Source organism: Phyllobates terribilis, unplaced genomic scaffold, assembly GCF_046119375.1.
Source record: "Phyllobates terribilis strain yellow unplaced genomic scaffold, ASM4611937v1 Scaffold_4__5_contigs__length_816908805, whole genome shotgun sequence".
NCBI classification, from domain to species: Eukaryota; Metazoa; Chordata; class Amphibia; order Anura; family Dendrobatidae; genus Phyllobates; species Phyllobates terribilis.
Genome location: NW_027362764.1, coordinates 481194928 through 481218937, shown reverse-complemented (window position 1 = coordinate 481218937; position 24010 = coordinate 481194928).

Below are 24010 nucleotides of genomic sequence, written 5' to 3'. Positions count from 1 at the left end.
GCAGGTACACGTGTTCCTGGAATCCTGCACGCACTCTCACACCAACTGTGGCAAGTCGACTCGCTCGGCTCTCCTGGAGGCAGACTCAGGACACACGTTCTCAGGTTTCCTCTCTGCTGGTTTATTATCAGCCATAAACTCATGCAGGTTTCACAGGAAAAACAAACATTGACCCCTCTGGGTTAAACAAAAAAAAAACAAAACAAAGTATAACTCAGTCCATAGATGAGCGGGTTCCGCCCGCTCTCGGTAGCATAAACTGCACTGCTAAAGTCCATGTGAAAAGCTCTGCAGCTTCCACAATACTGTCTGGAGACTTCCCTCTCCAGAACACACTCCAGAGAAAAAAAAAGGACTGAGCTTTTACTCATTGCTCAGCCACACCCTGAGGGGAGGTAGGGGGAATGGCGTCCCGCCCTCTTTGCCATTCCCATAAAACCACACACCCTTTAACAGAGTAAATCTACCAGCATATAACACGCTGGCAGAAAAATAAAGTAAGTCTTAGTTCACACAGGAGAGCATCCTGAGTGACACATACCTCCCCTCACATATAAAACCAGTGACACTGTCACATAGCATATAAGCAAAAACATTGTTTCCAATCCCAAGAGGCGATAACAATCATGGTTATACAAATACTGGTCTGTTCTTATTGACCAGACACAAATACACAAAGATAATAGTGTATTTCTCTTGGATTAACAAATCTAAACGTCTTGCTAATTAAGATTTTAGGCTGTATCATCACAGCCATGATATGGTGCAATAACAGTACCTTAAAGAGGTCGACCACTACTTTTTTATTGATGGCCTATCCTGAGGCCTTAAATATCTGAGCAGTGGGGGTGTGACAGTCGGCATCCCTCCCAACAGCTGTTACCGGCCCAGTGGCAGCCAAAAGTTTTCGGATGCAGCTGGTACACAGAAATAAGGGCCATCAGGCTATTATGAGGCTCAGTGGCCAGATTGAAAACTAAGATGTCAGGATTTTTTTTTAAATTTGTGATAAAAAGGCAACTCAGTTTTTAGAAATTATTGAAAAACAAGTCATTTTCTGACGACAATTTCCCTGTTAGAGACTTTGTTAGCTACCTGGCATATTTGTGACACAAACAGTTCATGAGAAACATAATGTTTTGCGCAGACCTCTCCAAAGTATTGCTCTGTTTCTCAGTTTCTTGGTGATGAGGTTATTCTCAGTCAATGTAATAGTCTCTGTGGAAGAATTGCTATTGCATTATTGTAGATTAGTTCTCCCTAGAGAAGTTCTGACTCATTTTCGTCATGTACTCGATCAGATCTCCCCAGCTCTGCCTTGTTCCATTCTCCTTTGGATCTGCTGCCTACCATTCTTCTTTGCATTTCATGGGCTACATTTCTGGTAGTTTTAGGTAATGAAACCATTGCAAAAAGCATTAATTGTGTCACTAAAGCAGTTGTAACCAAGTTACATACAGTATATACACCAATTATATAAAATGAAGAGTCGCATTGCCCTTTGTCAAAAAACTGTTGTTGAAGGGCAGATCAATATCTCATCTTTGACATTTAAAGGGAACTTGTCACCATGAAAATGCATTTTAATCTGCAGGCATCATGTTACAGAGCACTAACAGCTGAGTAGTTGATATATAGTTTTGCAAGAAAAGATTTATTGTAACCCGTGTTTAAATAATTTAAACTTTCTGCTCTTTCTTGGTTCAGTGGTTCTATCAGTGATTGACAGCTTTCTTTGTATATATGTGCATTCAGAGAAAGCTGTCAGTCAATGATAAGACCACCCACTGGACCGAAGATCCCAGAAAGAGCAGAAGATTAAATGATTGAAACACGGGTTATAATAAATGTTTTCTAGCAAAACTATATATCAATCTACTCAACTCCCCATACTCTACACTCCCTGACAGGAGTTATGTCGCTTATCCATGTTATGTAAATAAAAGCTTATAACCGGATGTTAAATTCATCCATTGGTTTTATAAATTACTCTTTTGAAAGCTGAAACCCTCCCAAATTTGGTTTAGGTAAAGAAAATAAATTGGCATCAATGCTGAAATATTGATCATTTAATGAACGCAGAATGGTCAGATTTTGCCATGACAAAAGTTTTGTCACCTGGTCATATAATGCACCCAATCCTAGCTTACATCCTCACCAGTGCTCAGTAAATGATTGGTTAATTAGTGGGTGTGTATAAAAAGAAACCCAGCACCCCAGACCTTCACTTGAACTGCAACTTGAGCTCTGACAACATGCCAAACATCCACCCTGCGACCAAAGCCTTGATTATCAAGAGGCTGAAGACCAGATCCACTGCAGAGGTGGCTGGCACCTTTAATGTGTCTCAGCACCAAGTACAAAGAATTAAAAAAAGATTTGAAGAGAGTGGAGATGTGTTTCATAAGCCCGGGTCCGGCAGACCCCGCAAGACAACTGCTCAGGAGGAACATTTGTTGGTTAGAAAATCCAAAGCAAGCCCCTCTTCCACTGCTGCAGAGCTCCAACAGGCCTGGTCACCTCAAGTCCCTGTGTCAACTAGAACACTTTGTAGGATTCTGTCTTGAAATGGCCTCCATGGTCGAATCAGTGCCCAGAAGCCAGCACTAAACAAAGGGCAAATAAAAAAGCTGTGTGGCATTTGCAAAGTCCCACAGCCTGCTAAACAGATGGACGCTGGAAAAGTGGCAGAAGGTGGATTTCTCTGATGAATCATCAGTACAATTACACCACAGCCGCCGCAAATACTGCAGGAGACCTAATGGAGCCTGTATGGATCCAAAATACACCCAGAAAACAGTTACATTTGGTGGTGGAAAGATCATGGTCTGGGGTTACATTCAGTATGGGGTGTGCGAAACATTTGCAAGGTGGAATGCAATATCAATAGCCTAAAATATCAAGAAGTATTAGCTACCTCTTACATTACAAATCACAAAAGGGGTCAAATTCTGCAGCAGGATGGTGCTCCATCTCATACATCCATCTCTACAACAAAGTTCCTGCAGGCAAAAAAGATCAAGGTGCTCAAGGACTGGCCAGCCCAGTCACCAGACATGAACATCATTGAGCATGTTTGGGATAGGATGAAAGAGGAAGCTTGGAAGACAAAACCAAAGAATCTAGATGAACTCTGGGAGGCATGTAAGAATGCATTCTTTGCTATTCCTGATGACTTCATTAATAAATTGTATGAATCATTGTTGAACCGCATGGATGCAGTCCTTCAAGCTCATGGAAGTCACACAAAATATTAAATAAGATTCTAATAGCACCACAACTCCATTCACCAATGTTATGCCACTTATATTTGTATTTTAAGATAATTATTTGTTTGAATATCACATTACTTTCTGTGGGCGACAAAACTTTTGTCTTGCCAAAATCGGACCATTCTGTGTTCATTAAATGATCAATATTTCAGCATTTATGCCGATTTATTTTCTTAACCTAAACCAAATTTGGGAGGGTTTCAGCTTTCAAAAGAGTAATTTATAAAAACAATGGATGAATTTAATGTCAGGTTATAAGCTTTTATTTACATAACATGGATAAGCGACATAACTTCTGTCAGGGAGTGTATAACAAGGTACCTGCAGATTAAACTGCATTTTTGTGGTGACAGGTTTCCTTTTAATCTGTCATGAATTTTGCCAAATGGGTCATATTTTTGCATTGCTGTAACACTCTAATATCAAATATCTTCCCGAATTCAACCTTCTCCATCCACTGGGATGCCACCTTTATGGCTAGATTCAAGCCAAAAAATGTTGTGAATATTTGTAGCCTTTCTTATATCCAGTCAGGAGTCAATGTTGAAAAAAGGAACATTGTAAAAGGGTTATTTACATAAAAATACCTAATAGGATTATATAAAAATTACTAAAATAATTTTATTTCCAAAGTTGTCTAGATCAAAATGTCCGCTGCACTCCTGTGTTTGGCAGCTCCACTTGGGGCTTATATTCAACACTGGAGAGGATTTCTTGTACTTCATTCGTGTCTGGATGGGCTTCTCTGATTTGCTCATTTCAATAGCTAAATCAGCCTCCTTCTTTCTCACAGCTGATGCATAGAAAGAAACGGTGTCTGGCTTAGCCTTAAAGGGAATCTGTTAGCAGGTTTTTGTTATGTTATCTGAGGACAGCATGAGGTAGGGGTTAAAACACAGATTTCAATGATGTGTCAATTATCAAGCTGTGTCCTGTTGATTTCTTATAATAAAGGTTTTATCACAAGGAAATTATCATTGCTGTGACTAGCTGGCAACATGAGCCCTGGTCCGACTCCACCACCTCTTCTGATAATCAGCTCAATGTCTATAGACTATGTGTACAGAAAGCCTGGTGTGGACAGGATTAGTTTTAAAAGCTCTGCTGCATTCTAATGTAAACAGGTACCTTGATGCAACTGCCCAGAAGATGAAGACTCAGTGATAACTTGAACCAATTGATTATTTATTTACAACAAACAATTTAGATGAACAGAAATTAAACGCCTAAAGGTTTAATGATTTACCAGAAACATTAAACTAGTTCAAAATACAGGGGGTTATTATTCTAGTTATATATACAGTATCTTTGTTTCACAACACAGTTTTGAATCACAAAGTTAACTAATATAGCAAATGATATTTCTACTGGTACCTTAGTCCGTAGTATATCAAAGTCCATGCGGTAGTCATCACCGTCGTCACCTAAATACTAAGTTTGTAGTTCTGTTCACTGTAACAGACCTCAACGGGAGTCATCACTATTTTCCATTAGGCTGCAAGCCAATTGTCGTAGTATACTGATGAGTCACTTCACCAACGTGTCGTTCTGGCTGACTTCAATTAGTAGAGTGCAGCCTGTGTCCTCTCTGTATTGTCGCCTAGGTTTCCGGATTTCAGCTCACCGGGTCGTCCGAATCTTCATCCGCTCACTCAAATGTCCGTATCCCTTTGACCGCTCACTAGATTTTACTTTTAAGAAAGCTTCCTGTATTTCCTGTTCACACGACTGTCCCTTTAAGAAGGCTTCCCGCACTTCTCGCTCACACAAGCGTTCCTTTAAGAAGGCTTCCTGCACTTCTCGCTCACACAACCATCCCTTTAAGAAGGCTTCCTGCACTTCTCACTCACACAACCGTCCCTTTAAGAAGGCTTCCTGCACTTCTCACAGCCATGACTGCCGGTACCTTTAAGTAGGTTTCCTGAATTTTACTGGGCTTCTTCTGGGCCAGAGATTTTGTCCTGCTGTTCTCAACTCTATAGGATGTGGCTGAAAGCCAATTCAGCTAGCGCTGCACGTCTGACCGGACGCAGGTCCAGGTGATGACTCCTCCTCTGCCCTGGCCTCAGGGGCTTTTATATTTTCTTACTGCGACACAGCTTGTCACATGACCTTGTCCCCCTTGCTTCCCAATCCTACCTGCAAGACACATTCTCTTCCCGGTTCCTGCTTGCTTCCTTTTCACTCCTCATCTTCTAATTTCTGGCCACTAGATGGCGGTGTTAATTTATTTCAGCTTCACTGTACATTCAGTTACAGGAGTCTCTCACTTCCTTACACTAAATCTAAAAGCTCTGATTGTATCATAACAGCTGCACCCAGTAAACTAAGTGATACATCGCTGGATTCAGGGTCTCTTTACCCACATCATGCTGCTTTCATATGAGGTAGCAAAAACCTGCTGATAAATTTAATGAAAGACTTTTCTTTTTTAATTTTGACATCATATACTTATTTTAGTGTAAACAGATACCAAGAAGGAGCACATAAAAAGAGAGAATGTACTTAATGTGGTTACATTTGTCTGTCACAACACACTGCCATTTTTCTAGCTATTTCAGCGCTTTGCATCTCATAGTTCTTGTTTGGAGGTTCTTCTTAGTTTCTATGCGAGTGTCATCAGCAATCTACAATAGAACTGAAGCACAACTGTTATACCTTCACAAAAGTGTATGGTATTCATTGCATTATTTAGGGAAAAACTTCACTAAATCTTTCCCCTACCCACCACACATAGAAGAGAATGCATTATTGTTAAAGTTTATGTGTTTCCTTTCCAATAAGACATATCTTATTTATTTTTATTTTTTGTTTCCCGCCTTAGGCTATGACACACTTTCTCATCTAGTGGCAGGAGCTCAATAGTTTTCTGACGGGGATGGGGCTTAGTCAAATCCTTTGTAATTCTACACGTTGTATCATGCTGATCGGCTCCTGCTACGGTCGTCAACTTCAGAATTCAAAGTGATAAGTGATGAGATCATACCGAGCTCTTTAAAGTAATCCCTTTGGTTATAGAAAACTTTCAAAATGTCAACTTGGTTTCATTGCAACGTGGATTGACATTTGTTCCAAAATAGAACTAGCATCTTTTAAATGGAAACTGATCATATATAAAAGTATACATGGTGAGTTAGAGAGCAGTTGCTTCCCTCGCGGGTGGCCCCGGGGCTGTAATGTTTTGCCAGTAAGAAGTTATATCATATTGGTCTCTATCAAGCAATATGTGTCTTTTTCCAGGGTAGCTTTTTTGATGAACTCAGCCTGTGGAAATGAGAGATTTTAATTCACAAAATAAGAGAAAAATTGATTACTAAAAACTGAAAAAAAAAAACAAGTGCAGTAGAGTTAGAGAAATGTCACTTTTTAGGGAAAAGGGTTGTGGCTTTCAAGTGGAACATGCAGCGTTATATCGGAGTCCTTTAAAGATAAGCATACTTCCCTTCTACTTATGACTGGGACTACAAACAGTCTTTGTCAGTTTGCAGCACTGCTGTATACTACATAAAGGGTAAAGGAAAATGTCCTAAATATCAACTCTCTAATGCAATATTATTGCTGGTGTCATCCCCTGTAGCTATAGATGTAACTTGGTAGTGATATGAAAGGTTGCAGGGCTTTTCTTATTCCCAGTGGCAGATTGTTTTCTTGCTTCTTAGAACCACAGAACACTTTAAGTGAATGTCCGCACTGGAAATTATTTCTTATATACAGTTTAAATAAATACCAAGAACATGCAAAAATAAGCTTAACATTTTTTAGTTATTTCTTTGCTTATGAGACATTCATAGCATTTCCTCTGACCTCGCGACACTCCAGGAAGGATGAGATAATGTTGAGAGATAATCATACTTACCTGCTGCTCTTCCCATTGTAATTTATGGTAGATGAGCAGCACTTTTTGTTGGCATTCATATAGGTGGGATTCCAAAAAGGAACCCTCACCTGTCAGACATATGATATATACAGTATCTGTGTCTAACAGTTGTGGTCGGAGCTGAGCCCCCCATTTAAACGCAGCTATCAATCTCTGACAGCAACGTTTAATTGGAATGCGCACAGGTGCCCGCACTTATCAGCTCTAGTGATGAGCGAACATGCTCACCACTGCTCGGTACTCGCCCGAGCATCACTGTGCTCGACGATCTCGGCGCTTGGCAAGTATTTCCGGGTTGCTCGGGCGGGAACTCGGGTCCCCTCCCTGCATGTTTGGTGCTCTTTAGAGAGTCAATGAACATGCAGGGATTGCTTGCCACACACTATAATGCCGTAGCCATGTTGGTTGTGGGCATTACAGTGATTGGCTGGCTGCAAAGCATCATCAGGTCGATATAAGAGCGGGGCGTCGCCATGCTCATCACAGTCTACTCCGGAATCAGGCAAAGTAGGGAGAGGTGCTGCTGAGTCAGGGAGAGATTTGCTTCTTCATAGTTAGTATAGGTATTCCACAACATACAGTATAGACCAAAAGTTTGGACACACCTTCTCATTTAAAGATTTTCTGCATTTTCATGACTATGAAAATTGTACATTCACACCTTTTGCTTTGATGACTGCTTTGCACACTCTTGGCATTCTCTTGATGAGCTTCAAGAGGTAGTCACCGGAAATGGTTTTCACTTCACAGGTGTGCCCTGTCATGTTTAATAAGTGGGATTTCTTGCCTTATAAATGGGGTTGGGACCATCAGTTGTGTTGTGCAGAAGTCTGGTGGATACACAGCTGATAGTCCTACTGAATAGACTGTTAGAATTTGTATTATGGCAAGAAAAAAGCAGCAAAGTAAAGAAAAACGAGTGGCCATCGTTACTTTAAGAAATGAAGGTCAGTCTGTCCGAAAAATTGGGAAAACTTTGAAAGTGTCCCCAAGTGCAGTTGCAAAAACCATCAAGCGCTACAAAGAAACTGGCTCACATGAGGACCGCCCCAGGAAAGGAAGACCAAGAGTCACCTCTGCTTCTGAGGATAAGTTTATCCGAGTCACCAGCCTCAGAAATCGCAGGTTAACAGCAGCTCAGATTAGAGACCAGGTCAATGCCACACAGAGTTCTAGCAGCAGACACATCTCTTCAACAACTGTTAAGAGGAGACTTTGTGCAGCATGCCTTCATGGTAAAATAGCTGCTAGGAAACCACTGCTAAGGACAGGCAACAAGCAGAAGAGACTTGTTTGGGCTAAAGAACACAAGAAATGGACATTAGACCAGTGGAAATCTGTGCTTTGGTCTGATGAGTCCAAATTTGAGATCTTTGGTGTAACGGGTCCGGGAGGCGGACTGTAACGGGTCCGGGAGGCGGAACCTCTGAGCTACTATACAAGGGGGCGGCCCTTGTAAGGGAGCGGGTGGCAGTCTCTGGGTGAACGGACAGGGAGTTACGGCAAGTGATCAGGGCAGTCTCTGGGTAAGGGGTAGGTACGACCTGTGATGGCAGAGCCTCCGGGTAGGCTAGCAGGCAGGTGGTAGATGTGTGCTCCCAGGTGAGCAAGCGAGAGTCTCTGGAATAGCAGGTGGTCACGGCACGTGACGGCGGAACCTCCGGGCTGGCTGGCAGGTAGGTAATGGAGAAGCGCTCCCAGGTGAGCGGGCAAGAGTCTCTGGAATAGCTGATGGTCACCGCACGTGACAACGGGACCTCCGGGCTGGCAAGCAGGCAGGTAACGGAGATGCGCTCCCAGGTGAGCGGGCAAGAGTCTGGAGTAGCTGGTGGTCACAGCACGTGACAACGGAGCCTCCGGGCTGGCAAGCAGGCAGATAACGGAGAAGCGCTCCCAGGTGAGCGGGCAAGCTGGTCCATAGACAGACTGACCGGAGTAGTAAGGCAGACCGTCGGACCTCAGGCAAGCAGGCAGGTAGCTGATATGCGCTCCCAGGTGAGCGGGCAGGCTGGTCCTTTAGACAGACTGACAGGAGTAGTAAGGCAGACCGTCGGACCTCAGACTGGCAGACAGGTAACAAGTATTCAGGCAGGAATCAGGCAGGTAACTGGCAGGTACTGGCAGGTAACTAGCAGGAAACTGGCAGGAAACTGGCAGGAAACTGGCAGGTAACTGGCAGGTAACTGGCAACGGGACCTGAGGGCTGAAGCACAGGTGAGACACAGGTGCAAACAACATTGCTCGGGCACCTCCATTTTGGAGGAGGTGCCTTATATATGATGAAGTCCTCCGGCCATTGGCCGGGGACTCTTTAGGGCGGCGCGCGCGGCCCCTTTAAGAGGAGGGGAGCGCGCGCGCGCGCGCCCTAAGCACAGGGGCCGGGAAGGAGCGCGCGCTGAGAGCAGAGCAGGAGGAGGACGCCGGGACGGAGCGCGCGCTGACAGCAGAGCGGGGGGAGGAAGCCGGGCACGGAGCAGAGCGGTGAGAGGAGCAGCGTCCCTGCCTAGCAGAGGGCAGGGACGCCGGCACTACATTTGGTTCCAACCACCATGTCTTTGTGCGACGCAGAAAAGGTGAACGGATGGACTCTACATGCCTGGTTCCCACCGTGAAGCATGGAGGAGGAGGTATGATGGTGTGGGGGTGCTTTTCTGGTGTCACTGTTGGGGATTTATTTAAAATTGAAGGCATACTGAACCAGCATGGCTACCACAGCATCTTGCAGCGGCATGCTATTCCATCCGGTTTGCGTTTAGTTGGACCATCATTTATTTTTCAACAGGATAATGACCCAAACACACCTCCAGGCTGTGTAAGGGCTATTTGACCAAGAAGGAGATTGATGGGGTGCTACGCAAGATGACCTGGCCTCCACAGTCACCAGACCTGAACCCAATCGAGATGGTTTGGGGTGAGCTGGACCGCAGAGTGAAGGCAAAAGGGCCAACAAGTGCTAAGCATCTCTGGAAACTCCTTCAAGATTGTTGGAAGACCATTTCCGGTGACTACCTCTTGAAGCTCATCAAGAAAATGCCAAGAGTGTGCAAAGCAGTCATCAAAGCAAAAGGTGGCTACTTGGAAGAACCTAGAATATAAGACATATTTTCAGTTGTTTCACACTTTTTTGTTAAGTATATAATTCCACATGTGTTAATTCATAGTTTTGATGCCTTCAGTGTGAATGTACAATTTTCAAAGTCATGAAAATACAGAAAAATCTTTAAATGAGAAGGTGTGTCCAAACTTTTTGTCTGTACTGTATATATAAATACTGTATATACTGTATATCCAACTGAACTAACAGTCCTTCTGTGGACTAATCCAGCTGCATATATTCAGTGGTGTTAGCAGAAGTTAGGCAGGCAGGCTGTGTATGTGGCAGACTGCAGTGCATGATACAGCACAAGGGGGTCCATTGAAAGTCCTGTTAGTATAGGTATTCCACAACATATATATATCTATATCCATCTGAAATAACAGTCCTTCTGGGGACTAATCCAGCTGCATATATTCAGTGGTGATAGCAGGAATTAGGCAGGCAGTGTATGTGGCAGACTGCTGTTCATATAGTGCAAGAGGGTCCATTGAACGTTCCTGCTGCTGTTCTTACAGATATTTGTAGACATAGCCCCAGACATCAGGTGCCGGGGAAAATTTCTTTTTGATCCTAATCCTGGTTATTTGCTTAAAAAGCAATCCAGAGTACACCATTTTCATTTTTCAGCTCCATTTGCTTGTTCTCACTGCAAAATAAACCCAGATCTGTTCCATATTTCAGCAATAAAAATCCAGAAATTTAAACTGAACGTGGAAAATATTGGCCTCCTTTTCCATTCTGTTACAGTGTGTCGGACAAGCTGTTCGCACTAGGTGTCTGTGAAGGATAGTATTAGCTAATTACAGGCCTGCTATTTTAAACTGTGGTTCTCTGCCAGACATGACACCTATAAGAGTGTTCCAAATCAGACATTTCTTTCATTTTCATTCCGTTGCAGTGTGTCGGTCAAGCTATTCACACTAGGTGTCTGTGAAGGATAGTATTAGCTAACTACAGGCCTGCTATGTAAAACCGTGGTTCTCTGTCAGACATAACACCTATAAGAGTGTTCCAAAATCAGACATTTCTTCCATTTTCATTTCGTTGCAGTGTGTCGGTCAAGCTATTCACACTAGGTGTCTGTGAAGGATAGTATTAGCAAATTACAGTCCTGCTATGTAAAATTGTGGTTCTCTGTCAGACGTATCACATACAGTTATATGAAAAAGTTTGGGAACCCCTATTAATCTTAAGCTTAATGTTTTATAAAAATTGGTGTTTTTGCAACAGTTATTTCAGTTTGATATATGTAATAACTGTTGGGCACAGTAATGTTTCTGCCTTGAAATGAGGTTTATTGTACTAACAGAAAATGTGCAATCTGCATTCAAACAAAATTTGACAGGTGCATAATTATGGGCACCTCACCAGAAAAGTGACATTAATATTTAGTAGATCCTCCTTTTGCAAAAATAACAGCCTCTAGTCGCTTCCTGTAGCTTTTAATGATTTCCTGGATCCTGGATGAAGGTATTTTTGACCATTCCTCTTTACAAAACAATTCCAGTTCAGTTAAGTTTGATGGTCGCCGAGCATGGACAGCCCTCTTCAAATGATCCCACAGATGTTCAATGATATTCAGGTCTGGGGACTGGGATGGCCATTCCAGAACATTGTAATTGTTCCTCTGCATGAATGCCTGAGTAGATTTGGAGCGGTGTTTTGGATCATTGTCTTGCTGAAAGATCCATCCCCTGTGTAACTTCAACTTTGTCACTGATTCTTGAACATTATTGTCAAGAATCTGCTGATACTGAGTGGAATCCATTCGTCCCTCAACTTTAACAAGATTCCCGATGCCGGCATTGGCCACACAGCCCAAAAACATGATGGAACCTCCTCCAAATTTTACTGTGGGTAGCAAGTGTTTTTCTTGGAATGCTGTGTTTTTTTGCCGCCATGCATAACGCCTTTTTGTAAGACCAAACAACTCAATCTTGGTTTCACCAGTCCACAGGACCTTCTTCCAAAAAGAAATTGGCTTCTCCAAATGTGCTTTTGCATACCTCAGCCGACTCTGTTTGTGGCGTGCTTGCAGAAACGGCTTCTTTCGCATCACTCTCCCATACAGCTTCTCCTTGTGCAAAGGACTGATGCACAGTGACACCATCTACAGCAAGTTGATGCTGCAGCTCTCTGGAGGTGGTCTGAGGATTGTCCTTGACTGATCTCACCATTCTTCTGCTCTGCCTTTCTGATGTTTTTCTTTACCTGCCACTTCTGGCCTTAACAAGAACTGTCCCTGTGTTCCTCCATTTCCTTACTATGTTCCTCACAGTGGAAACTGACAGGTTAAATCTCTGAGACAGCTTTTTGTATCCTTCCCCTGAACAACTATGTTGAATAATCTTTGTTTTCAGATCATTTGACAGTTGTTTTGAGGGGCCCATGATGCCACTCTTCAGAGGAGATTCAAACAGGAGAACAACTTGCAAGTGGCCACTTTAAGTAGCTTTTCTCATGATTGCATACACCTGGCTATGAAGTTCAAAGCTCAATGAGGTTACAAAACCAAAAAAGTGCTTTAGTAAGTCAGTAAAAAGTAGGTAGGAGTATTTAAAACAAGAAAATGATAAGGGTGCCCATACTTATGCACCTGTCAAATTTTGTTTGAATGCAGATTGCACATTTTCTGTTAGTACAATAAACTTAATTTCAAGGCAGAAACATTACTGTGTCCAACAGTTATTAAATATATCAAACTGAAATAGCTGTTGCAAAAACACCAATTTTTATAAAACATTAACCTTAAGATTAATAGGGGTTCCCAAACTTTTTCATATAACTGTATAACTGCGTTCCAAAATCAGCCATTTCTCGTGAACGTGGAAAATATTGTCCTCCATTTAAAATGGGCAAGGTGCATGGCAAGGGAGGGGGAAGTGGACGTGATGGTGATGGTGCATGCAGAGGCCGTAGGCAAGGTGAAATTGTTCCACAACAAACACCCATATCTTGTCGCTCGTCCTTCCTGTCCCAATTAATAGGGGACCACAGAACACCATTATTGAACATAGAGCAGTGTCAAAAGGTTATTGGTTGGATAGCAGATAATGCTTCCAGTCTCTTAGCCACCACCACCATAGTCAAGTCACAAGGTCAAGTCTCAGTAGCCGTGAGTCTGGACTGCATATTCCTCACCCTGATCCTCCTTCCTCCCACCATACCGAGTGCCCGGAGACAACTGATCCCACACTTGGACACTCAGAAGAGCTATTCACTTTTCCATTTGTAGATTCGGCCTCTCGTCTGGCCAGTTTCAAGCGAGTCAAGAGGAGAACGCATTTAGCGATGCCCAAATATTGGGGCAGCCACGGTCACACAAAGGCGATGGTAGAAAAGTACAATTACTGTCGCAAGAGGTGGATGATGATTATGATGAGACACAATTGCCAGAATGTCAGGAGGAGGACCAGGGTGCGGAAGTGGAAGACAAGGTGGTGGGTGATATAGTAACTGACCCAACCTGGCAGGGGGACATACAGAGCGAGGACAGCAGCACACTGGGGGAGAGATGTGTAGCACCAGAACAGGCAGGAAGAAGCAGTGTAGTGGCCGGAGACACAAGGTGGGAAAGCGTTCCTCGTAACGCCAACACAATGGAAGTAAACAGTCCAACTGTTAGGTCTTCCCGAGTCTGGTTATTTTTTAAAGACTCCGCAGAGAACCCCAAAAAGGCCATCTGCACCACCTGACAGGCCAGCATCAGCAGGGGTAGCAAAACTAGCAGCCTGACCACCACCACCATGATCAGGCACATGGCAGTAAAGCACCCGACTAAGTGGGCTGAACCCCAGGGTCCAGCAACAGTGTCTGCTGGTAACACTTGTTCCGCTGTTGTGCATGCATGCCAATCAACTGTCCATGGTGCATACCAAGATGCCTCCCGCCCTGCACCTGTCGTTGAAAACTCTCAACTGGCACTATCAGCAAGCACGTCCACGTCTTTGACCCAGCGCAGAGTTCAGTTGTCCCTACCCCAGTCCTTGGAACGCAAGTGCAAATACAAAGGTAACGCCCCACAGGCCACACTACTAAATTCACATATTTCGCAAATTCTTGCACTCAAAATGTTGCCTTTTAGGCTCGTGGAGATGGAAGCTTTCCGCAACATGATGGCGGCAGCCGTCGCTTGGTACTCGGTCCCCAGCCGCCACAATTTCTCCCGGGGTGCCATTCCCGCATTACACAAGCACGTGTCCAACATTAGACTTGCCCTCAACAATGCAGTTACTGGGAAAGTCCATCTAAACACGGAAATGTGGACAAGTGCTTGTGGGCAAGGACAGTACATCTCGCTGACGGTACACTGGGTTAATATAGTAGAAGCCGGGACCCAGTCGGACCTTGGGATGGAACACGTCCTCCTGACGTCGAAGATTGCGGGCCCTAGGTCAGTCAGGGTTGCCCCCACATTCTACAGCTCCTGCACCTCCTCCTCCTCCTCTTCAGCCTCATTCTCCGAAATGACCACATCAGTCGCAAGCTGGAAGCACTGCAGCACTGCCTCGGCCATGCGGAAACAGGCTGTGCTGAAGCTAATATGTTTAGGTGACAAACCGCACAACGCTGAAGAGTTTTGGACAGCTCTGAAAGAGCAGGAAGATCTGTGGCTGACAACGCTGAACCTACAGCCAGGCATGGTCGTGTGTAACAATGGCTGGAAACTGGTGGTGGCTCTGAGGCGAGGCGAGCTCACACACATATCATGCCTGGCCCATGTGTTTAACCTCGTGGTTCAGAAGTTTCTCAAAACCTACCAGAATCTGTCGGATCTGTTTGTCAAAGTATGCCACCTGTGTGCCCATTTTAGAAAGTCAGCTACAGCTTCTGCAGCCCTTGCCGTGCTCCAGCAGTGTTTGCAGCTTCCAGCTCACCGACTAATCTGCGATGTCCCCACGCTTTGGAAGCCTACATTGCAGATGTTGGGAAGGATTTGTGAGCAGAAGAGGGCAGTTGTTGACTACAAGCATCAAAAAGGCCGTCGGTATTCAGGTCAGACTCCACACATAAGACTTCAGGAGTGGACATGGATGTCAGACATATGTACAGTCCTCCAAAACTTTGAGGACTCCACCAAGATGGTGAGCAGTGATGACGCCATAATTATCGTCACCATCCCACTTCTCTGTCTTCTGAAATGCTCTCTGCTCACAATTAAAGAGGATGCATTGCAGGCGGAGCACAATGAGATGGAGCAAGTAACCATACAGGGTGATTCCACACAGACCAGCCTCATCTCATCCCAACATAAATTGTGTGATAATGAGGAAGAGGAGGAGGAGGAAGAACAGAAGCTAGTTTCCTGCGCTATAGATGGTACTACCTACACAACTGTCATACTGTCTGTTCAGCGTGGATGGCCTGAGGACAGGGAGGAGGAGGAGGAGAGCATGGTCAGTCGTCCTCTTGGTGAGGACACGTAAGTCTTGCCTCTTTGCAGTCTGGCACACATGGCTGAGTTTATTTTACACTAACTTTCCCGTGACCTTCGCGTTGTCCAAATTTTGGGTGACAGTCATTATTGGTTGGTGACACTTCTAGACCCACGCTACAAGGAGAACTGATAAAATGGTGCAGCATGAGAAGGCCCTTGTTGTGGAATTATTAAAAAAATTCACATCTGAAAACGCTGGCGGAGGAACACTGTCAAAGTTCTGGGACAGTTTTCTTAGACCCTCTCATTGCACAATCCCTGATGTGCCGGGTACTCTCTCAAGGAGGGAAAATTTGCAGAAGGTGCTGAGGGAGTACCTTGACGACCGTACCAACATCCTCTGTGCCTTATTATTATTGGGTATCCAAGCTGGACACGTGGCATGAACTGGCTCTCTACATCTTGGAGGTCCTACCCTGCCCTGCTGCTAGCGTTTTGTCAGAGCGAGATTTTAGTGCCCCCGATGGAATTATAATCGATAGGCGCATCTGCCTGTCAACTGACAGACTGACTCTTATAAAAATGAACAAGGACTGGATTGGGCCAGACTTCTCAACACCACCAAATGATAGCAGCGTAACATAAACTCAAATACAGTGTCTTTTTTTTGGTAGGACTAACTCTATTCCTATGCACCTCTGTCCTCACACCCAGACATGGGTATGCGCTTCCTGATTTTGTCTATTTGCTCTTGTCCTCCTCCTTCTCCACATCCTCATCCATCCTCCACCACCATATCACCACAATATGTACCATATCAACATATCTACGTCTCTTGCAAGGGGCATTGGAGTTGCTCCAATTTTTTGCAGGAGGCCCTCCGATCTTTACGTCTCTTGCAAGAGGCATTGGAGTTTCTCCAAATTTTTGGTAGCCGTTTCTTCACTGCATACACAAACAGTATGGGAGACACACTTCCTAAGAATGAGAGCATTTTTTGCAGCAGGCCCTCCGACCTCTATGTCTCTTGCAAGGGGCATTGTAGTTCCTCCAAATTTTTGGCAGCCGTTGCAGTCACTGCATACGTAATAACAGTATAGGAGACCCACTAGTTAATAATGGGAACAACAAAGCATAGCCGACTGCAGGCCCTTTAAGAAAAGTAAGGGCCACCTGATGGCCCTATAAAAATAGTCTTTGTGACTTTCAGAGTCCCTCAATTATAAATTAAACAGGATGTGTCTGATGATGTGTCACACACCACATGGCCAGATAAGGTACTAAAATGTTAAACTGACATTTACTGGTAAATATTTTTTCACCGGTGAAAGCAATGCAAAAGTGCAAAAACGTGAACATAGCTCAAGGCGTGGAGAAGCATTTTTGTTTTTGATTATTTATTTTGCCTTATATATAGGGTGGGCCATTTATATGGATACACCTAAATTAAATTGGAATGGTTGGTGATATCAACTTCCAGTTTGTTGCACATTAGTGTATGGGAGGGGGAAAACTTTTCCAGATGGGTGGTGACCATGGCGGCCATTTTGAAGTTGGACATTTTGGATCCAACTTGATTTTTTTCAATGGGAAGAGGGTCATGTGACACATCAAACTTATTGAGAATTTCATAAGAAAAACAGTGGTGTGCTTGGTTTTAATGTAACTTTATTCTTTCATTAGTTTTTTGCAAGTTTATGACCACTTATAAAATGTGTTCAAAGTGCTGCCAATTGTGTTGGATTGTCAATGCAACCCTCTTCTCCCACTCTTGACATACTGATAGCAACACCGCAGAAGAAATGCTGGCACAGGCTTCCATTATCCATTGTTTCAGATGCTGCACATCTCGGATCTTCACAGCATAGACAATTGCCTTCAGATGACCCCAAAGATAAAAGTCTAAGGGGGTCAGATAGGGAGACCTTGGTGGCCATTCAACTGGCCCACGATGACCAATCCACTTTCCAGGAAACTGCTCATGTAGGAATGCTCGGACCTGACACTCATAATGTGGTAGTGCACCATCTTGTTGGAAAAACTCAGGGAACGTGCCATCTTCAGTACATAAAGAGGGCAACACATCATCATGTAGCAATTTCATATATCCAGTGGCATTGAGGTTTCCATTGATGAAGAATGGCCCCACTATCTTTGTACACCACATGCCACACCATACCATCAAGATACGAGATGTGCAGCATCTGAAACAACGGATACTGGAAGCCTGTGCTAGCATTTCTTCTGTGGTGTTGCTATCAGTGCTTCAAGAGTGGGAGAAGAGGGTTGCATTGACAATCCAACACAATGGGCAGCACTTTGAACACATTTTATAAGTAGTCATGAACTTGTAAAAAAATCATGAAAGAATAAAGTTACATTAAAACGAAGCACACCATTGTTTTTCTTATGAGATTCTCAATAAGTTAGACATGTCACATGACCCTCTTCCCATATAAAAAAATAAAGTTGGATCCAAAATGGCCGACTTCAAAATGGCGGCCATGGTCACCACCCATCTGGAAAAGTTTTAATTCCAGGACAATCCAAATTCCAGGACAATCGACAACAACAGAAAAAAAACCATAATGAAATTACATTTATAGATATTTTCACATAGAAAAATAGTATTTTTGTAAGTGTAAAACATTAGCTATGTTGATTGTAGCATGCAGAATACCTTTTACTATTATATATTTATATACTGTAGAAAGGTTTTAATCCACCTTCCACTAAACAGGATCTGAAATATTGGATGATCATAAAAGAGTACACTAAAACTCACTTGTATGAGTAAAGAATCTTCAGACAATGAGCTACATGTGAACACCAAATATGCTAATATGCACTGCTCAAAAAAATAAAGGGAACACTCAAATAACACATCCTAGATCTGAATGAATGAAATATTCTCATTGAATACTTTGTTCTGTACAAAGTTGAATGTGCTGACAACAAAATCACACAAACATCATCAATGGAAATCAAATTTATTAATCAATGGAGGCCTGGATTTGGAGTCACCCCCAAAATGAAAGTGGAAAAACACACTACAGGCTGATCCAACTTTGATGTAATGTCCTTAAAACAAGTCAAAATGAGGCTCAGCATTGTGTGTGGCCTCCACGTGCCTGTATGGCCTCCCTACAATGCCTGGGCATACTCCTGATGAGGTTGCGGATGGTCTCCTGTGGGATCTCCTCCCAGACCTGCACTAAAGCATCCACCAACTCCTGGACAGTCTGTGGCGCAACGTGACATTGGTGGATGGAGCGAGACATGATGTCCCAGATGTGCTCAATCGGATTCAGGTCTGGGAAACGGGCAGGCCAGTCCATAGCTTCAATGCCTTCATCTTGCAGGAACTGCTGACACACTCCAGCCACATGAGGTCTGGCATTGTCCTGCATTAGGAGGAACCCAGGGCCAAGCGCACCAGCATATTGTCTCACAAGGGGTCTGAGGATCTCATTGCGGTACCTCTGGCAAGCACATGGAGGGCTGTGCAGCCCTCCAAAGAAATGCCACCCCACACCATTACTGACCCACTGCCAAACCGGTCATGCTGAAGGACGTTGCAGGCAGCAGATCGCTCTCCACGGCACCTCCAGACTCTGTCAAGTTTGTCACATGTGCTCATTGTGAAACTGCTTTCATCTATGAAGAGCACAGGGCGCCAGTGGCGACTTTGCTAATCCTGGTGTTCTGTGGCAAATGCCAAGTGTCCTGCACAGTGTCGGGCTGTGAGCACAACCCCCATCTGTAAACATCGGGCCCTCATAACACCTTCATGGAGTCGGTTTCTAACCGTTTATACAGACACATGAACATTTGTGGCCTGCTGGAGGTCATTTTGCAGGGCTCTGGCAGTGCTCCTCCTGTTCCTCCTTACACAAAGGCGGAGGTAGCGGTCCTGCTGCTTGGTTGTTGCCCTCCTATGGCCCCCTCCACTTCTCCTGGTGTACTGGCCTGTCTCCTGGTAGCGCCTCCAGCCCCTGGACACTACGCTGACAGACACAGCAAACCTTCTTGCCACAGCTCACATTGATGTGCCATCCTGGATGAGCTGCACTACTTGAGCAACTTCTGTGGGTTGTAGAGTCCATCTCATGCTACCACGAGTGTGAAAGCACAACCAACATTCAAAAGTGACCTAAACATCAGGTAGAAAGCATTGCTACTGAGATGTAGTCTGTAGTCCCCACCTGCAGACCACTCCTTTATTGAGTGTGTCTTGATAATTGCCAATAATGTCCATCTATTGTCTATTCCATTTGCACAGCAGCATGTGAAATTAATTGTCAATCAGTGTTGCTTCCTAAGTCGACAGTTTGATTTCACAGAAGTTTTATTTACTTGGGGTTATATTCTGTTGTTTAAGTGTTCCCTTTATTTTTTGAGCAGTGTATTTTAATTTGTTATTTCCTAATTTTTTCTCTGCTCAGTCTTCTTTTACATGTCTTCTGATATTATATATTTTATACATTTCAATACTGAACACAAGTGATGGATTCTCAATGATAAGATTTTGGATTAATCTTGAATATATCACAATAAATATATTTATTCTGAAAGGAACTTTTCAACCTTGAATATAGCACAATAAATATAATACTTATTTTGAAAGGAACTTTTGCATCCAGTGTCGGACTGGGGTGCCAAGGGCCCACCAGTAATCAACTCCAGGCCCCACTTTTCAGCTACATGCAAATGTGACATTATCACAATCACAAATGTACACTGTATATAACAATGAAATGGGTAGATTGTAAAATGAATAAGATGCTGCCTTTGTTTGTACATAGTGATTCAAGTATATTGTGACAAGTTCTGCTCATATAGTCGGGTAGGGTTCCACTCTTGCACAGGGGCCTATGACGCCCAGCTGCGCTTGGTTTCACAGATCCTGGAATAGTGCCTTGATGGATTCCTCCACAAGAGGCCCCCATAACCATGCATACATCTTCACCTTCCACCTCAGACCAGCAGAGGGAGCCCATTAGGGATAGATAAATAGGGAAGGTGAAGCCAGGCAGTCGGGAGTCGGAGTCTAGACTGGAGTCGACAGAGAACCAAACCTGTTGAGAGAGTTTCTGTAGTAGAGAAGCCTGAGAGAGGTTAGTCTGCAGTGGAGCACAGTCAAGACTCAGGGTAGCTCAGGGAAGTGAGCTTTAGGTGTGCCGGCGCCATAAGATCGGTGAAGCGCGGCAAGCTGCCGTTAGTGTGAGTACCCTAGTGAGGGCCCGAGTAGGCCGAAGGCGAGTGGAGAGTTACTACATAGGGGCAGAGGAGCTTAACTAGCTCACCCCGAAGAATTTACCGGACACCGGGTCCGAAGTTTACCGGGATCTCTATGACCCAGTAAGGCATAACCGGAATCCCTGGAGAACTACAAGTCCCAGGATTGCTAAAGTGCTGATACATAATAGAGCCAGGAGACACATAGGCCCCACAAGCTGAGGGGCGTGTACTCCAAGAAAAGGCCCTACCACAAGGTCAGCCAGTGCAGGTCAGAGACAGAGTTAGGCCTAGCTCCAGGCAGGTCAGAAACTTACTACACAGAGGCAAGAAACAGGAGGCCCTGAACCCTCTCATTGGTGAGGATCCTGACATGCACCCTTCACCCTACAGTGCTCCGGGACGTGCCTGAATTTCCATCAGTAAAAGGTACTGAAGTGACTATCGTGTCTGTCCCTGTTCTTGCTCTGACCCAGCTGGGTCTCGCCTGTCCTGCATTCCTCCGTCATACGCTGCCCTGAGGCCTAGCTCCACCTGTGGGGAGCTATACCATCGAGCTGCCTTATCATCGGCCTCAGTGGACTGCGCAGCGCTGGTGATTCTCACCAGAAGCCACAGGTGGCGTCACAAACTTTTACAAAACTAATAAACAAATCATCAACCCATTTAAGGAGTGACCCCAGGGTACGGGCCCGGGAGCCGACCACCGCGACATCCCTAAGGCCAGGCTAAAGGCCCGAGTACCGAGTTATCCCCATCCTCTGGGCGAGTCAGACCCACCAGAGGATTCTCCTGTTCTCCTGTTGCCCAGTCCAAGCCTGTTTGCAACAAATATATTATGTATGAGAGCATACCATTTTTTGCTAGAGATGAGCAAATATATTCTAGTAGAATTGAATTCTACTTGAATATTTCAAAAATACGCATTCGACACGATGTAGAGTTTTTGTAATTCGCTTCTGCACTGATTCAGCAAAATAGAACTGTAAATGACCATCGAAAGATTAAAGATTAAAAAAAAAAACTTATACTCACCTTACAGTTCACCTCCCGCTCCTCGCCATCACCTGTTCTGTCCTCGTCGCATCTTTTTATCACTGCTACCAAGCACCGAATCCTCAAGCCTCTTCATGATAGGCTGAGACTTCCAGCTCTGATCTCAGGAATATTCTGCAAATCCACATGCATGTTCAAGGTCACAATACACGTCACAACATCATGATGTTATGCGCACTCCCTGACCTCAACATAACTGGAAGTCCTTGCCTAACATGAGGTGGCCTGAAGATTCAGAGTTTGTGATGAGAAGTTGAACATGAGCAGCTTTCTATCTTAGTAATGGGAAAGTCTTCACTGAATACAGATTTTATCTCAGAGTTGAGAATTTTGACCATGACTCTGATCAGATCTCTCTGATAAGATACATTACAAAGTGGCTCATGTTCACGTGTCCTATTGATTTATTAAATAAAAATTAAAACAATGGTTACTCTTTAAAGGGAACTTGTCATGTCTTGAAACATTAATTACCTGCAGATTTAAGGTTAATCTGCACGTAAATTAAAACAATGACTGCCATTCTTACTGGAGCACTGGCTACTGAGAGAAAATGAACTGTTATCCTCCTTGTGGCCAATCGTTTCCAGTCATAGGGGCGGTGCAGGGATATAGGGCACTTTGATTGACTTTCTCCTCTGCAGCATATGTGCACATGGAAAGCCGTCAATGAATGTGCCGAAGAGTCATTTCAGCTGCGCTTAGTCTCTATAGTGTAGCCTCTCACTGCACCACCCCAATGATTGGAAGTGAGTGGCTGCAGAAGGCTGTGGTCAGTGCCACAACCTCTGCCTCCTCCCTGAAATGGCATCATCAGTGACACCCATTTCAGGGGCTGGTCGGTCCCTGCTTTACTGAGCATGTGTTGGTTGTTAATTTCAATGGATGCTCAATGCACACCCTTGCCATCTCTGATCAGAAGTAATGAGCTGACAAGATAGCTCACTGTTAGTGTGAGTTGTAAGAGTACTTAGCGTGCAGAGACTAGCGTTTCCCCCAAGTATTCTTTTTAGAATGTGACGCGCCCCTGGGCCTGTGTCGCGCTGCGTTGCGCACGCGGGAGCTTACCCGGAGCCGGATCTGTTGAGGGTTGTAGTCTCGTGGCGGTGACCCGGTCCGTGCCCAGGGAGTCAAACTGAGCGGCGATGTATCAGCAGTAGATGTTGGACGACTACGCCACCCGTTGAGTACAGCTAAGGAGCTGCTGCTGCAGGGCAGACCGCTGAGGCCGGTGGTAGGATTGTGCAGCGTGATAGTATAACCCCCAACGGGAGGGGTATGGCCTCAGGGCAGCCGACGTGGATGATGGGGGTAGCAGGAACCACTCAGAGACGGTACGGTGTAGTTCAGGGTCTTTACTGGTGACAAAGATAGACCCTCCCGGAGTACTGGCTAGCGATCGGGGCCTGGTCAGTCCTTGAGCAGATGGGATCTCCCCTGGCCAGGCGGAGTTGTAGGCCTCCCAAACTGACTGTACTCTTCTGGCTACCTTGCTAGAGGCGGGTATAAGTAGCCCACGTCCCTGAGTGTACCGTGTGGTGCTCACCCATATGGCCGGTGACTCGGGGCCTTCTAGTAGCTTCCGCTCCACGACGGCGGTGCTGGTCCCATGCGTGTGACCGTGCCTTCGGGTTTCTTGGCCAGAGGACCTGAAATCCCCTGCCTGACGGATTCTGCTGCTGGGTAGGAGTTAGTCCCCACAGCCTCGGACTCCGGGTCCGGTAAGAAATCTTCTCAGTCAGGGCGAGCTCTGCAGCTGCCAGCCCCTGACTCCTTGTAACACTGCTCCCACAGAGCTCCTGTTGTTTCTTCCCATAGCTGCCTCTCTTCTCTGTCTCTACTTCTGGCATGGCCCAGGAGCTGGGCCCAGCCGGAGCCACAGCTCCCTGTCAGCCCTGCTGGCTGAACTCTCCCTCTGAACTCTCTAACCCTGCCTCAGCCCCAGGTTTATATAGGGGAAGTTCTTCCCCTCCCAGGACTGGGCAGGAGGTGTGGCATGCATAGGATCCCTGACCAAGAGACCTCCCACCTGCTCTCAGACATAACATTGCTGTTACTGTGGAAACCAGACCCCTGGGGTGCCACATTCCCCC